The sequence below is a fragment of the Nomascus leucogenys genome, chromosome 16 (assembly GCF_006542625.1).
Source record: "Nomascus leucogenys isolate Asia chromosome 16, Asia_NLE_v1, whole genome shotgun sequence".
Taxonomy (NCBI): domain Eukaryota; kingdom Metazoa; phylum Chordata; class Mammalia; order Primates; family Hylobatidae; genus Nomascus; species Nomascus leucogenys.
In genome coordinates this window covers 72,054,576-72,071,205 of record NC_044396.1, presented here as the reverse complement: position 1 = coordinate 72,071,205, position 16,630 = coordinate 72,054,576, and the positions used below count along the sequence as shown (strand labels likewise).

At 39.9% G+C, this 16,630-nt stretch overlaps 1 protein-coding gene across 1 annotated transcript in view; it reads right to left on the bottom strand.

Annotated features, from left to right (window-relative positions):
* Window positions 1–15,093, bottom strand: part of COL14A1 (collagen type XIV alpha 1 chain) — a 243,649-nt gene extending 228,556 nt beyond the window's left edge. Inside the window, exon 1 of the mRNA XM_003256159.3 lies at window positions 14,859–15,093. The gene's annotated coding sequence lies outside the window, so the exon portion shown is untranslated. The remainder of the gene's footprint in view (window positions 1–14,858) is intronic.
* Between the last annotated feature and the right edge of the window lie 1,537 nt (window positions 15,094–16,630).

Genomic DNA, 16,630 nt, shown 5'->3' with positions numbered 1-16,630 from the left:
ACATACATACACACAAACCTTGGATAATATTGTATTCAATCGTTGGTGACTTACAAAAAATAAACCATAAACTTAAACGAAATTCTTGTTAGTTATTTGATATACCATATATCCAGCAACTCCATGCCTGAGAGAGATTGTTATTTACAGTATTAAATGTTCATTTCAACAATCATTTATTAAGAGTCCTACTATATAACCAAAGCATTTTACTTGACAATAAGAAAGATACAAAACTTTGTACCGTATCTTCCCCTTGGTAGCTCACTTAAAGTTAATTGAAAAAAAAAAAAGATTAATTGAAAAGTGAACCTTAGGTGAGCTCACTTACAATTTACTTGAAAAGCAAGATCGCCAGCAATCATATTGCAAAACCGAATGAAATAAGTATGAAACAAAACAGAAAGGTAGCACAGGTGGTGGTACGAATAGAAAATTGTGAGTGAGGAAGCCACTTGTGGTGAAATTTGCTATAGGTCCTTGGCTAGCTGGTTTAACCACTCTCTGCTCTTTATCAATGAAATGTGTGAGATAATATCGATCTTTTATTTTTTAATTCATTAATTTATTGTTGTTGTTATTTTGATTTGGTTTTTTTTTAGGATCACTCTCTGTCACCCAGGCTGGAGTGCAGTGGCATGAACATGGCCCGCTGCATGCCTGAACTCCTGGACTCAAGAGATCCTCCTGCCTCAGCCTCCTGAGTAGCTGGGACTACAGTCACATGCCATCTCACTTGTCTAGTTTTTCTTATTTTTTTTTTTTTATAGAGACAGGATCTGACTTTGTTGCCTAGGCTGGTCTTGAACTCCTGGGCTCCAGCAATCCTCCTACCTCTGCCTCCCAGTGCCAAGATTATAGGCATGAGCCACCACACTTGGCTATGTCTACCTTTTAAGATGATTGTGATATTTTAGTTAATTTACTTAGAACACAGATAACTCTCAAAAATTTCTAATTCGTAGGATGTTCACAACATGTTGAAAGAACAAAAAAGGAAAGGGGAATCATAATCAATGAATTTTCTATTAAAAAAGGAAGGAGAATCAAGAAGCCTATATCTCTTCTGTCACATTAAGGTTGTGGGACTAACTTGGCAAAAAAGTTTAGGCAAAAACTGAATATCCAGATAATGACAGAGGCAACAGTTATTTGCAAGAGTGAACCAGTTTAGACTTTTCAAAATACATTTCTAGCCATTTTTATCATTCTCCAGATGACAGCTCTATACAGGTTTGAAATGATCAACCATATGAAGACATGGGCGACCTGACTCGAGTAATTCATAGGCTTAGAAAAAGACTCAGCAGTTACAGTTGACAAGTTCAGGCAAAGAAGACTTGAAAGAAATGGTGATATTTAAGCATATTTTATACCAAAGAAAAATAAGAATCAGAGACACATAACAGAAGTTTTCATATATTAGAAGAGTTTTATGTAGAAGACAAAACAGTATTATTTTCCGTAGCGTCTGAAAACAGCACTCTAATCAGCTGAGATGCTCCCAACCCACAGGAGTTCTGTAACAGCTCTAACAATTAGAAGCATTTCTTCTCTGTCACTAGAAATTCTGGGGCAGAAGCTAGCTAAGTTTTACCCACAACAGATGTTATCAAAGGGATTCCTGAATTTGGGGGCAAGGGAACTGGATAAAATGATCTCTAGGATGCCTTCCTCAACTCCACATTTTATATATATGTTAATACCTACTTTATAGAAAGGGAATTTTACTGTCAATTGATGATCTAGGTCACAAATTTTTGTAGATTAAAAAACAAACCAAAAAAAAACAACAAGAAAAGAAATAGGCTTAATGTATCATCTAGTGTGTTGGCTTTGAGGGTATTCTTCCTTATTTCTTCTCACTATTGAAATACTACCCTCCTCACATCCAGAATCATAAAAGAAGGATTTTCAAGATTAGCTAACAAGATCTACTTAAAAAGTACTGGAGGAAGTGAGCAATTATTACACTTATCTGTTAGCATCATGACATGGGAGGAAAAAACTCTAAATTAGGAATAAAGAAGATCTAGCTTTGTTACTATTAGTTTGGTGGTTAGCTTTTTTCTCTCTGAGGGAACTCCCCACTATGCATGGCATGGTGATCAGAAATCAGGGGGAAAGCTGCTGTCTTACTGGTATAAAGCATCAGGGAACAGAATTCAGGAATACTAGAGAAACTAGATATTGAGAAGGGAAATGTCAGAATGGAATGAGACACAATGTGGGGGCAGGGGGAGCAAAATCTGCATAAAACTGCCCACAAATCCTGGACATTTCAGAATGATAAAGATCACTTAATTAGGAAAAATTAATCATAAATATGTGTGAATTTAATAATGGAGTTTCAAAATACATAAAGCAAAAACTAATAGGACTAAAGAAATAAGCAATAAGCAAAGTTGAAGATTTCAGCACTCCTCAAGAACTGATTGAACAATTAGACAATATATCGGTATATAGATGTGAACAACTCTATCAAGTAGTTGATATTTATTGAGCATTACATCCAACAACTGCAAAAATGTACATTTTTTAAGTGTACCAGTAAAATTTAACAAAATAGGCCATATTCTGGGCCATAAAATAAAACTCAATAAATTTCAAAAGACTGAAAACATACATAGTATGTTTTCTGAAAATAGATTTAAATAAGAAATGAATAATAGGCTGGGCGTGGTGACTCACACCCATAATCCCAGCATTTTGGGAGGTCAAGGTGTGAAAGATGGCTGGAGCCCAGCAGTTTGAGACCAGACTGGGCAACACAGAAAGACCTCATCTAATTTTTAAAAAATGGATAATAATAAAATATCTTTATAAATTCAAAATATTTGAAAATTAAACAATATGCTTCTAAATAATCAATGGGTCAAAGGTGAAATCACAATGGAAATTTTTAAATGTTTGAAAGGGAATGAAAATAAAGGTACAATGTGTGAAAATTTATGGAATGCAGCTAAAGAATTAGAGATAAACTTATAGGTTTAAATGTTTATATAAAAAAGAAGAAAGATTTAAAATCAATGATCTAATTTTTTACCTAAAGAAGCTAGAAAAAGAAGAGCAAACTGAATCCAAATTAAGTTGAAGGAAGTGATTAATAAAGATAAATGCAAATACTAAATAAATAGAAAACATTAGTAGAAATTAACAAAACCAATATTTGCTTCTTTGAAACATTAATAAAATTTAGAAACCTTTAGGAAGTGTGATCAAGGAACAAAGATTGAAACACAATTAACAATACCAGGAATAATAGAGGATATAACTACCTACTTCACAAACTAAACAACAATTAAAAAGGAAAAATACAAATAACTTTTTGCCAATAATCCCAACAATTTAGCTTATTATTAACTATTGGAAATAACTATTGAAATACTCAACTTGTTAAAACAGACACATGAAGAAATAGAATACCCAAATAGCCCTATATCTATTAAAGAGATTAAATTTGTTATTAAAAAATATTTCCACAAGGAAAATTACAGTCCCAGATGGCTTCACTAGTGAATTCTATAAAATATTTAAGGAAAATATAATACCAATCCTACACAAACTCTTTCTGAAAGCACAGGTGAAGATTAGCATAACCTTTTTTTTTTTTTTGAGACAGATTCTTGCTGTCACACAGGCTGGAGTGCAGTGGTGCAATCTTGGCTCATTGCAACCTCCACCTCCTGGGTTCAAGCAATTCTCCTGTCTCAGCCTCCCGAAGGGCTGGGACTACAGGCGCATGCCACCCCCATGGCTAATTTTTGTATTTTTGGTAGAGATGGGGTTTCACCATGTTGCCCAGGCTGGTCTCAAACTCCTGGCCTCAAGTGATCTGCCCACCTCAGCTTCCCAAAGTGCTGAGATTACAGGCATGAGCCACCACACCCAGCCATAACATAACCTTTTTATCAAAACTAGACAGCATCACAAAAAATAAAAATCACAGAATAACCCTCATGAACATAGATACAAAAATCTTTCACAAAATATTATCAAATAGCATTTAACAATGTATAAAAATAATAATGATGATGATCAAGTAGAGTTTATTACAGGAATGTAATATTGGTTTAATATTTTTAAATCATTTAGCATGTTTAGTATGTTTCTTTCCTCAGGGAGAAAAAGGCTAACCATCAAGATAATATCCATTAATCATTTAGCATGAGATTTTATACATATATATGTAGTGTGTGTGTGTGTGTGTGTGTGATCTAAATAGAAAGGCAAAAAATATTTCAGAAAATTCAATACACATTCAGGATTTTAAAGAAACTCAGCAAACTAAAAATAGAAAGGAACTTCTTCAATCTAACAAAGGGCATCAATGAAAACTCCATAGCTAGTATCACACTGAATGGTAAAATATTGAATGCTTTTCTCCTAAGATCAAGAATAAAATAGGATGTTAACTATTACTAGTTCCACTCAACATTGTACTAGAGGTCGTAGCCAGTGAATCAGGCAAGAAAAAGAAAGAAAAGGCAGAAAGAATGGGAAGGAAGAAGTAAACTGACTCTATTCACAATCAACATGATTGTTTATCAGAAAATTCTAAGGAATCTACCAAAAACAAAATCCTACTTGAACTAACAATTTAGAAAGACTGACAGACAAGATCAGTAGGCAAAAAATCAATTGTATTCTTATATAATAGCAGAAAATAAATAAAAGAAAAAATTTTTAAATTTATTGACAATGACATCAAAAACATAAAATAGTTAGAAATTAATGTGACATGCAAGGCCTCTATACTCTTAAGAATACAAAAGTGTATTACTGACAGAAATGAAAGAAAGCCTAAATAGAGCAGTGCACCATGTTCATGGGTTAAAAAAAAAAGTATTCTGTTAGAATGTCCTTAAGATAATCTATAGATTCAAAGCAATTTTAATCAAAATCTCAAAAAGTCATGGACAAATATTCTCTAAGACAGTTTGCTAAAAGTGAAACTGCTGGTTATAAGGTATGCTTATTCCTTTTAAAAACTATTAATGGGTTGGGCACAGTGGCTCACACCTGTAATCCAGCACTTTGGGAGGCCAAGAAGGCAGATCACCTGAGGTTGGGAGTTCGAGACCAGCCTGACCAATATGGTGACACCCCATCTCTACTAAAATACAAAAATTAGACAGGCTGCGGTGGTGCACTTCTGTAATCCCAGCTATTCAGGAAGCTGAGGTGGGAGAATCAGTTGAACCTGGGAGGTGGAGGTTGCAGTGAGCCAAGATCGTGCCACTGCACTCCAGCCTGGACAACAGAGGGAGACCGTGCCTCAAAAAGAAAAAAAAAAGTATGAATGCATATTGCCAAATTGGTCTCCAAAGAGATTATCCCAGTTTATATACCACCAAAAGTATATGTGTCTATTTTTCCATAAACTCGTTGGCTCTGATATTTGCAAATTCTTTCATGTATGAAAAAATTGTAGTTCAACATATAACATCACTGTGGCTAAAAGTGTGACTGCACATCTTTCATTTACTTAAGATGTCTTTTGTTCGGTGAACTCTCTAGCATATCCTTGGTCATTTTCCTATAGGATTGTTCATTTTTTTTTTTTTTTTTTTTTTTTTGTGATGGAATCTCTCTCACTCTGTCATCCAGGCTGGAGTGCAGTGGTGCAATCTTGGCTCACTGCAATTTCCACCTCCCAGGTTCAAGTGATTCTCATGCCTCAGCCTCCCAAATAGCTGGGATTACAGGCATGCACCACCATACCCAACTGTTTTTTGTATTTTTAGTAGAGACAGGGTTTCACCATGTTGGCCAGGCTGGTCTCGAACTCCTGACCTCAAGTGTTCTGACTTCCTCGGCTTCCCAAAGCACTGAGATTACAAGCCTCAGCCACCACACTCAGCTAGGAGTGTTCATCTTTTTATGAGAAATTTTTGTATTTAATATGTGGCTCCTTTTCCATCATATATAATAAAATATGTTCCCCAATATTTATTTTTTTTCTTTTTTATCACCTATGGTTTATGACATGCATATAAGTCTCTTTCCCCTTTGGAATTATATAGCATTGTCCTATATTTTCTTTTAGTATTCTTACATTTTCAATTTTTAAGTTGAAATCTTTGATCATCTAAAACTTATTTTGATATAAATGGAAAAGTTTTAACTTTTATTCTCCATGGGTATCCAATTAGTCCCATACCACTTATAGAATAATTTACCTTTTGCTCACAGGTTAGCAATGCTATATTTTATTTTCAAATCTATCAATTTTCTATTTATGTGTGACTATTAAGTAATTGTAAGTATCAAAACTTTATAATATGTTTTAATATTTTCTTTTAAGTTTTCTTTCTGATTATTTTTGACTAGGTACCAAAAACTCCTCAAAATTGGGATCATGTTAAATTAGCAGACTGATTTAGGTAGATCGACCTTTTTTATATAATAGTCCATCTTTACATCAAAAAAGAATATATTCTTTGTTTATTCAAGTCAGTCATCTTCATTTCTTCATGTGCACTTTAAAGATTTATATAAATTTGACATTTTGAGTTTATTTCTACATATTATATACATACATGTTTCATTTCCTGTGTTAGTGGATTTTTCTTAATCACTTTTAAACAAGTTGTTTCTTAATTATAGTAAAGCAATTTTATTTTTATATTAATTTTGTAACCTACCTTGAATAGCTTAACATTTTTTCAAAGTCTTAAAGTTTGTAATAATTGATTTCCTTAATTTTTTCTGTAGATGATATCTTTCTTCTTACCTTCCAAATTTTATGTTTTTCATTTCTTTCCCTTTTCTTATTGCTTTGGCTACTATCTCCAGAATATTTATCCTGGAAATTTTGTCTTGTTCTTATTTTTAATAGCAATGTTTCTTTGGCATGATTTTGGTTTTGAAGACACATGGCTAGACAGTCTGTTAGAGAAGACAAACACATATATACTGACATAAATGCAGTATGTTTAGTAAATTTCCATCTGTGTAAACTTCATTGAGCTATTAATATTAAATAAAATGTTAAATTATCGTAGTAGCTATGAAGAAGATCCTCTTTTTTCTTTTAACTTTTTAATATGATAATTATATTAATCCATTTTCTAATACTAAACTTACCTGTAAAATTTGAGCCAGACTTGATCATTGTGAATTATTCTTTTGGGTTCTATTTATTAATATGCTATTCATATCAATAAGTACATCAATATTAGTGAAATTAGTCTGTAGCTTTTCTTTTTTATTATGCTGTGTCAAGTTTTGATATCGGTATTATTTTTTCTGGTTTTATAAAAATAACTTTGAATTTTTTCTTCTTTCTCTATACTGTACTTTGGAACAGTTATAATAGCACAGTATTTTGATTTTTTAACATTTTCATTAGCATTCAATTGCAAAACCATGGGGAGAGTTCAGTACTCTTGGAGAGGTTACTTTTTAACAACTTTTTCAACATGTTTGTGCCTAATGTTTTATTCATAATTCCTGTATAATAAAAAATCAGTTTTAGTAATTTGTACTTTGTTTAAAAATAACTCATTTCATATCATTAAAATAAGAATACTGCCCAAAACACAGCCTGGGCGACAGAACAAGACTCTGTTTCAAAGAGAAGAAAAAGAATACTACCCAAAACAATATCCAGGTTCAGTGTTATTCCTATCAAACTACCAACATCATTTTTCATAGAAATAGAAAAAAAAATTCTAAACAAAACCAAAAAAGAGCCTCAATAGCCAAAGCAATTCTAAGCAAAAAGAACAAAACTGGAGGCATCAAATTATCCAACTTCAAACTATACTACAAGGCTACAGTAACCAAAAGAGCATGGTACTAGTACAAAAACAAACACACAGAAAACGGAACAGGTTAGAAAACACAGAAATAAAGTCACACACCTACAACCACCTGATCTTCAACAACATCAACAAAAACAAGCAATGGGGAAAGGACTACCTCTTCAATAAATGGTGTTGGAATAGCTGGCTAGCTGTATGCAGAAGAATGAAATGGGACCCCTACCTTTCACCATATATTAAAATTAACTCAAGATAGATTAAAGACTTAAATGTAAGACCTAACGTTATAAAAAATCCTAGAAGAAAACCTAGCAAATACCAGCTGGGCACAGTGACTCATGCCTGTAATCCCAGCACTTTGGGAGGCCGAGGTGGGCAGATCATGAGGTCAGGAGATCGAGACCATCCTGGCTAACACGGTGAAACCTCGTCTCTACTAAAATACAAAAAATTAGCCGGGCGTGGTGGCACATACCTGTAATCCCAGCTACTAGGGAGGCTGGGGCAGGAGAATCACCTGAACCCAGGAGGCGGAGGTTGCAGTGAGCCGAGATCGCGCCACTGCACTCTGGCCTGGGCGACAGAGCGAGACTCCATCTCAGAAAAAAAAAAAAAAAAGAAAGGAAGAAAACCTAGCAAATACCATTCCAGACACAGGCTTTGGCAGTGAATTTATGACTAAGTCCTGAAAAGCAACTGCAACAGAAACAAAAATTGACAAGTAGGATCTAATTAAACTAAAGAGCTTCTGCACAGCAAAAGAAACTATCAAGAGAGTAAATAGACAATCTACAGAATGGGAGAAAGTATTTGCGAAGTATGCATCCAACAAAGGTCTAATATCCAGAATCTATAATGAACTTAAATTATTCAACAAGCAAAAAACAAATAACCCCATTAAAAAAGTAGGCTAAGGGCATGAGCAGATATTTCTCAAAAGAAGACATACAAGCAGCCAACAAACATGAAAAAATGCTCCACATTGCTAATCATCAGAAAGATGCAAATCAAAACCACAATGGGATACTATCTCACACCAATCAGAATGGCTATCATTAAAAAGTCAAAAAAAAAAAAAAAACAGATTTGCAGAGAAAAGGAAATGCTTATACGCTGTTGGTAGGAATGTAAATTAGTTCAGCCACTGTGGAAAGCAGTTTGGAGATTTCACAAAGAACTTAAAAAACTACCGTTCAACTCAGTAATCCTGCTAATGTATACATACCCAAAGGAATATAAATAATTCTACTAAAAAGACACATGCATTCGTATGTTCATCACAGCACTATTCACAATAACAGAGACATGAAATCAACCTAGATGCCCATCAATGGTGGATTGGATAAAGAAAATGTGGTACATATACATGATGGAATACTACACAGCCATAACAAAGAACAAAATCATGTCCTTTGCCGCAACATGGATGCAGCTGGAGGCCATTATCCTAAGTGAATTAACAGAGGAACAGAAAACCAAGTACCACATATTCTCACTTATAAGTAGGAGCTAAACAGTACACATGGACATAAAGATGAGAAAACAGACAGTGGGGACTAATAGCAAGGGAAGGAAAAAAAAGGGAGTGAGGGTTGAAGAACTACCTTTTGGGTACTATGCTCACTACCTGGGTGATGGGATCATTCATACCCTAAACTTCAGCATTACACATATACCTGTGTCATAAACCTGTTCTTGTATCCCCAAACTTAAAATAAAAGTTGGGGAAAAAAAATCCATTTCATCCAGGCTTTCTAATTTATTGGCATATTTTTATTTTAATTACCATTCAATTGTTTTATTTTTCTCCAAGTTAGTGATTGTTTCCATTTTACATTTCTTCCCTTGTACCCTTAGGCTTTCTTTATTTTGCTTTTTAAAAGACAAAAAGCTGAATAAAATTCACAGTGATTTTTGTTTAAGAAAGAAATACCAAATGGAAGGGGAAAGCAACAGTAAAGTAGGAATAAGGGAAGGAAGAAGAAAAGGGAAAATGATGAAGAGGAAGAAGATGAGGAGGCAGAGGAAACAAAGAAAAAATAAGAGGAAAAGAGAGTAAAGAAAATAGTATAAAGGCAGAAAGGATCCAAGATGACCTCTCTGGCCAAAGGTGGGCCAATGTTGCCTAGACTGGTGCTACTCAAAGTAGCTGGTCTATGAACTGTTACTGGTCCTCAATGAGATAAGGAGCTTACGCCAATATGCAAGTCTATGTATTGTTTTGCTTCCTTTGTCAGAAAAGCTTTGCTACAAAAAAATAATGATAATCTCAGTTGAACTAACAGTGTGCTTGGTGAACAGTGTGCTTATTGACATATTTGGTTTACATCTCGTGTAGTTTTTGTCTTATCAGAGGCAGGTCACAGTTTGTGGATGGGCACCAATGAGCAGTAGCACCAAACTTGATCCTTCACCAACCAGGCCTCCAATGAACTGCATCTGTCCCTCATCTTATTGAGATTCTCCAGCTAGTTTCATGGCCTCAGTCACTGTTTTAACCTTCTAGATCTTGGGTACCACCAGACATCTAGATGGGCAGTTTAACCCATATTCAAGAAAGTTCAACACACATAGGCAATCAGTAAATAGTGACTGATTTAATAGTTGATGACTGAATGGTCAGGGCTGATGTGTATACAGCTGGAAGTTAATGAACTAAACAATTTACACTTGGCCTAGGGTCAATGACACTTGAAACTGGCAGACACTCTGCTTCCAAGTTGTGTGCCCCAGTGCAAAGCTGTGTTATCCAGATAAAACAGAACTGTTTTCTTCTCCCAATGTCATAGGTTTGCACAGAGGGGCTACCTTTTTCTAATGTACAGAAAAACTATATTAGGTTAGCAGCACCCCTGTGAATCACTCAAATGCAAGGAATATGACTGAAAATTAGCCTCAGTTATACAGCCGCTCAATCAGTATTAAACTCATGCTGTATGTTCTAAATGATAGAAGGTAGAGCCATTCCAAAAGTATGGCAAATTGGAATGACAGCTCCTTGACACAAGAATGTTCTTCACCTGGCTTTTTTTTCCTCTTCATTTTTTTCAAACACTGACATAGTTCATCTGTTAAAGAAATGGGAGATTGTTTTTAACTACAATGTACATCTGTAATCAGTATAAAGGGTAGCTTTACATCTCAGTTTAGACATCCTTTCCTTCAGGAAGTTTTCCTTGATCTTCCACGTCTGGGGTCAGATGCTCTTCCTGTTTCCTATAGTAGTAATCTTTATTTTCCATTCTGTAGCATTGAACACTACCCTGTAGTTAGCTATTGGCATTTCCATTTGCCAAAGCATATTATTCCCTACTGTATTTTGAATGCTTAGCACAGTGCCAGCACATAGTGGGAGGCAGGGCTGGGAAGTGAAGGAAGAACAGAAGCAAACAACCTGCAGCAAATTATCATTTTTAGACATCAATTAAATGTGCTCCTCTTTGCAAAAGCCAGAGACAAAAGGCCACCCAGGAATAGATCTTTATCCAATAAAGGGCCCTCTGACTGCTCCTAGATAAAGACACACCCTAAGACATTGCAATGGACTTAGCAAAGCGCAACCTACCTCTGGACCAATTTTTGTAAGCAAATCAGATAATTTCTAGGAGAAATGGGGCAAAACATTGCTCTCTAAAATTCACAGAGACACCTTTCAGGGTAGCTCCGACAAAGGCCCATAGAGAGAAAAGTGCAACAAGACCACTAATAAAAAAATTACCTGGAGGAAATGGGGAGTCTAGGCTCTAAACTTTGACTTAAAGAACACTCAGAACTTCCTATAGACTCTCTTTTATATTCTCAATGCCCGCCTCAGCCTCCCAAGTAGCTGGGATTACAGGTGCCCACCAGCACGCCCAGCTAATCTTTATACTTTTAGCAGAGATGGGGTTTCGCCATGTTGGCCACACCGGCCTTGAACTCTTGACCTCAGGTGATCCACCCACCTCGGCCTCCCAAAATGCTGGGATTACAGGCATGAGCCACTGCACCTGGCCCCATATAGACTTTTCTTAATCATATTTCTGTCACTTGCTGGCTTTGTGATCCCATACAAGGTACTTTTTATCCTTGAAGCTCAGTGATCGCTAAAGGAGGAATATTATTTGCTTCCCCAAGTAATTGGGAGACTTAAGTGTGTTTCTAAAAGAGAAAAAGGCAGATACCCAGTAAGTACTCAAAAAATATGCCAACATTTCCAACACACACGCACACACACACGTCACAGGAACAGGATGCAGTTTGGTCTACAACAAAAGCTTGGTATATACAGAAAAGTAACTGGATCCCTGCCATTTTTTTATTTACTCATAGAAAAAATCAAGGAGAATGATTATTTTCCTAACATCCAGCACTATCTAGGGGCAAACCTGCCAAGAAGAAAGTTTATTTTTTATCACTTTCCTTTAAACTTTCTCCCTCCACTCCACTGTCAGTTCCCTGGGGGGATCAACTAGTGCCTCGTTTACCAACAACTTTGTTCTCAATGGACTATCATAATCCCAGATAATTTGTTAACTCAGTGGTGCTCAAACAGCACCACTCCATCATGCAGCAGTTCTAGGAAGGCTCTTGTCCTTTAAAGGGATCTTAGGTTACACTAGGCAGGCCAGGAAAACAGCAGTCATTTGGCTGGGTTTAGATAACACTGACTGCAAATGTGGCTTTACAGTGGTATCACTGCAGAGGCTGTCAACTGAAAATGAGCAAAAGACATTTGTGTTTTACCGTGTGACACTAGGAAATATTTAAGATTGAAAGGGAGACTCCCCAAGAGGTCTTCTTAATGAGCTAGGGGCTTTCCCTACAGCCCTTCAAATCAGATCGATTTGTTCGGCCCATTTTTAAGAGCAGCCCTGGCTGATTCTGAAAAATCAAGACATGCGTGGAGGGCCCCAAGAGTTCTCTGAAATCCTCAGCTGGACGGTTCGCAGCAGGATAAGTGCCAAGAGGCTCCTCCCATCAATCTCGAAGGCTGGGATCCATCCAAAACTGCTCCAGGAATCCTGATGGGTTCCAAGGAATACTTCCCAGGGAATTACTAAGAGGCCTTACCAGTGGGGCGCCTGTCCTTTCAAAGGGACCCACAGGAGGTCAGGGCTGCAGTGGAGGTTCAGGTCTATCCTGGCTCAGGGCTCCCCAGGGAGAAAGAGAGAATGGATACCCAGTATTTACTGAGAGAGTAAGAAAGTTAGCCTGTACATCATGGATGAAACTTGAAAATAGTTTGCTAGGTAAAAGAAGCAGTCACAAAGGACCACATATTGTATTCTTCCATTTATATGAAATGTCCAAAATAGGCAAATCCATACCATTAGGTTAGGGAGAAATGGGGAGTTACTGCTAATAGGTACAGGGTTTCTTTTTGGGATGCTAAAATATTCTAAAATTGTGGATTTACTCTGCTCTGTGAAAACATAAAAATCATTGAATTGTACACTTTAAATGGGTTAATTGAGAGGTATATGAATTATATCTCAATAAAGCTGTTCTAAAAACAAGCAAACAAAACTATCCTGAAGTTTACCTTATAATAGCGAAGCACTTGGGTTCAGAGGAATCCAAGTTACTCTTCTGAAAAACCAAATATCCACGTGCTGTTCATTCATTCATTCATTGATTCACTCATTCTAAATTTACCAGTGAGTTCTCTATGTGCAGACTGGACCACGCTGTCAGAAACAGAACACCGGTCCTTCATTGCATCCAGCTTAAAGCCTGTTTGCTGGGTTTCAATAGAGCCTCTCTATCACCTACTGCAAGTATGATAAAAAGTGCCCTCCCTGTCCCTCAGTAGAGGGGGGGCCCCAAGGCCTTTAACAGGGGAGTTTCAGGAAAATCCATTTTCATTTCTGCTCTCCTCTCCACAGCCACCAAAGACTTACTCCTATCTTTCTCTTTTTCCTGCCCCTACTCCCACCCCCTTCAGTTGCTGCCAACAGAGGACTCTCCAAAACTTGCAGAAGTAATGGGACTCTCAGCTGCAGCTCCAGAAGCTATGTTTGGGGGGAAATCCTGGCCCATGTGAGAGCTGCACACAAGCTTCATTTGGACACGGAACTTTCCTCAAGGACAGGTCCAAAACCCTCCTGGACCTTAGCAGAGCAACCCTGAGCCACAGAGGACCCAAGAACCCAGCACCAAGATCTGAGCACCTGTGGTCCTGGACCTGCCGGCGACCTCCAGGCTCTGCCCTGGGACCGAGGCCACTGTAATGGCCCCATGCGCCAAAGCCCAGCTGCCCCGGATGCCTATCCGCCCAGGCGCTGTGTAATAGGAGGCCTGAGGGGGGGCGGGGTGCTGGGGGTGTCAGAGAGATGAAAGGGGGCAAGTGAGAGGTCGGCAAGCTAAAGCGAAGAGGATTCTCCAACATTACGACTTGGCGGTGCCTCTCTCAAAACCGCAACCTCCTGGCTTCTAGCACCAAAGCAAAACGCACGAAGCATCCCAGCCTCCCGGCACAGAGAGGAGGAGGAGCGCCTGCTGACCCCATCCTCCATCATCGCGCTCTACCTAGCTGTTTCCCTTTGCGTCCAGCGCCTGGTTCTCAGCTACCCAAATCTGTAGCAGAGCCAACAGGTGACTGGGTGATTTTCGTCCCCTATGATCTCCATCAGCAGCTCTCCCAGGCTATCCCAAACACAAGTTAAATAAAAACAGCGTGTTCTTTATGCACACACAGCCCTTCAAGACGGATCCCACCCAAATCACCGCCTTTGTTAAGCCCCTTCTATATGGAAATGCTGAAGCCGCCACTGTCCCGCAGCCAAAGGCAGCTTCTTCCCGCCACACGCTCACGTCACTCAAACACTGGGAAAAGCTTCCCGGAGCAGCACATGGTATTTCCACTATCCCTGCGCTCTCATCACCCAATGCCTCTAATCTCCCTGAACCGTGAACCCCGCGAAAAGGCATCCAGGTGCACCCGTCTCATCCCATCCCAAAGGTCCCCAGGCCATCCTGGGCGCGCGCGTGAAAACAAAGTCCATGGAACTGCATTGCGTCTGCAGGTGGCTCGCTGCCCCCACTTTTCCTTGCTCATGAATGGACTTCGAAGCCGAGCCGAAGAAGAGCAGAGAAAGACGAACTGACCTGTGCTGGGCAAGGTTCCAGCCCAGGCTGGGAGCTCTCGGCGCCTAGGGAAGATCGAAGCTCCGCCGCGAGTTGGTCCTTGGCGGCGCACCGCCCTTACTCTCTTCCCTCGGAGTATCCTTTTTTAATTAGCCTCTCTCTCTCTTTCCCTCTCCCTCTCCTTCTTCCGCTGCGCTTCCACTTCCAGCCTCCTGGAGCTGCCTCCGCCTCTCCAGCTGGGAGCCCAGGATCAGATAAGAGGAAAGGAAGGCCCGCCGGCAGCCAATTATAGTGCGGAGGGTGGCCGCGGGGGCGGGAGGTGGGGAGGTGGGAGGCAGGCCTAAGTCCATAACACCCCCACTTTCTCTCCTCCTCCTCTCCCCCATCCCCGCCCTACCGGAGACGTGGAGAAGCCAGCCCCGTGCCGCTCACGCGCTCGCCTACCCCGAACCTGGCGGTCCTCCCAGGTGCGCGCGACAGCCGGGTGTGGCGAGCCGAGAGCGAGACAGGCTTTTTCCCTTCCACTGGGGCAGAAGCTACTGCAAGCTCCCAAACCAGGCCCCCTGCTCGCTTTGGGAGGTCTCGAGCCCTCCTGTTCTCAGGTGCTGTGTGCCCACTTCCCCATTTCCAGAAGACAGACTTTGCCTTCCCGCGTCAAAGACCCTGCGCTCCGAGTGAAACAGGTATCCACTATAAAGGCCCCCTTCGAGCCTCCTCTTCTCCCTCTTCCTCTTATGAACAAGTTCAAGGGCTCTAAAACGCCAAAGCAGCGATGCTCAAACTTTAAGGTGCAGGGGAATCAGCTGGAGGTATCGAAATGGACATTTTTGTAGGTAACAAAAGGACGAATGTAGGCAATTTCGTGTGGTTTTACCTCATAACCTGCCGATTCCCCACCCGCAGAGATTCTGGTTTAAGGAGCCTGAGGTAAGGCCAGGGACTCTGCAATTATCACACCCCCTGGTGGTTCAGATCCTTGCAGGCCGCTCTTTGAGAGGCTCTGCCCTGAGATGTGAAGAACAGGAGGCCACCAGGGCCCCGCGCTGGCTCTCCGGAGACTCGGTGCCGCGCGCTCACCGCTGGGTGGACCCTCTAGAAGAGTCAACACCTTTACTTATTTTTGACCCATAGTCCCCACCCTGCATGCCCGATTCTTTACAAATGTTAGGCGGAAGGTGGGTGGAAACTAAGAATTCAGCAAAACCCTATTTTGTGAGAAAATACTTTCTTGTTTTGGAAAACTGAAAAGAATATTTCACCACCACCAAAGGCTGGTGATGGAGCAATGAGAGAGGAAGGCAAGTGGTACTCTTAGGTTTCCAAATTTGCCTCCATCATGCCCAGCTGAGAATCCCGATAGAAGGGCTGTGATTTGCAAGGTAGTCCCTCCGACATTCCAACTGTCCAAGCTGCGGCTAGCCACCTCCTCTGTTCTCCTCGAATGTGTTATTTGCATTGCTGCGCGTGCTCTGAGCTGCAACAGGGGTCCTGCGGCTGGAGTGAGTGGAAGGCCCCTTCCAGCCCCCACCGCCGCCCCGCGTCTCTCGGTCTCGCTCGGAATTGGCCTAAGTTCAACCACAGGGCGCGGCCGGAGCAAGGCGCCGTTCAGCTTCCGCGCTTCACTGAACGCAATTCTCTTAGGCCAGGCGGCCGGCGCAGCGTTTTAGGAGACACGCTCCGACTCCAAGGACTGCAAAAGGAGAGCGCCACCTAGTGTCTGCGCGGGGTTTGGGAGAGGCGGGATCTGTAAAGACACCCATTCACCCTAGCTCCACACGTAGGGACTAGAATTC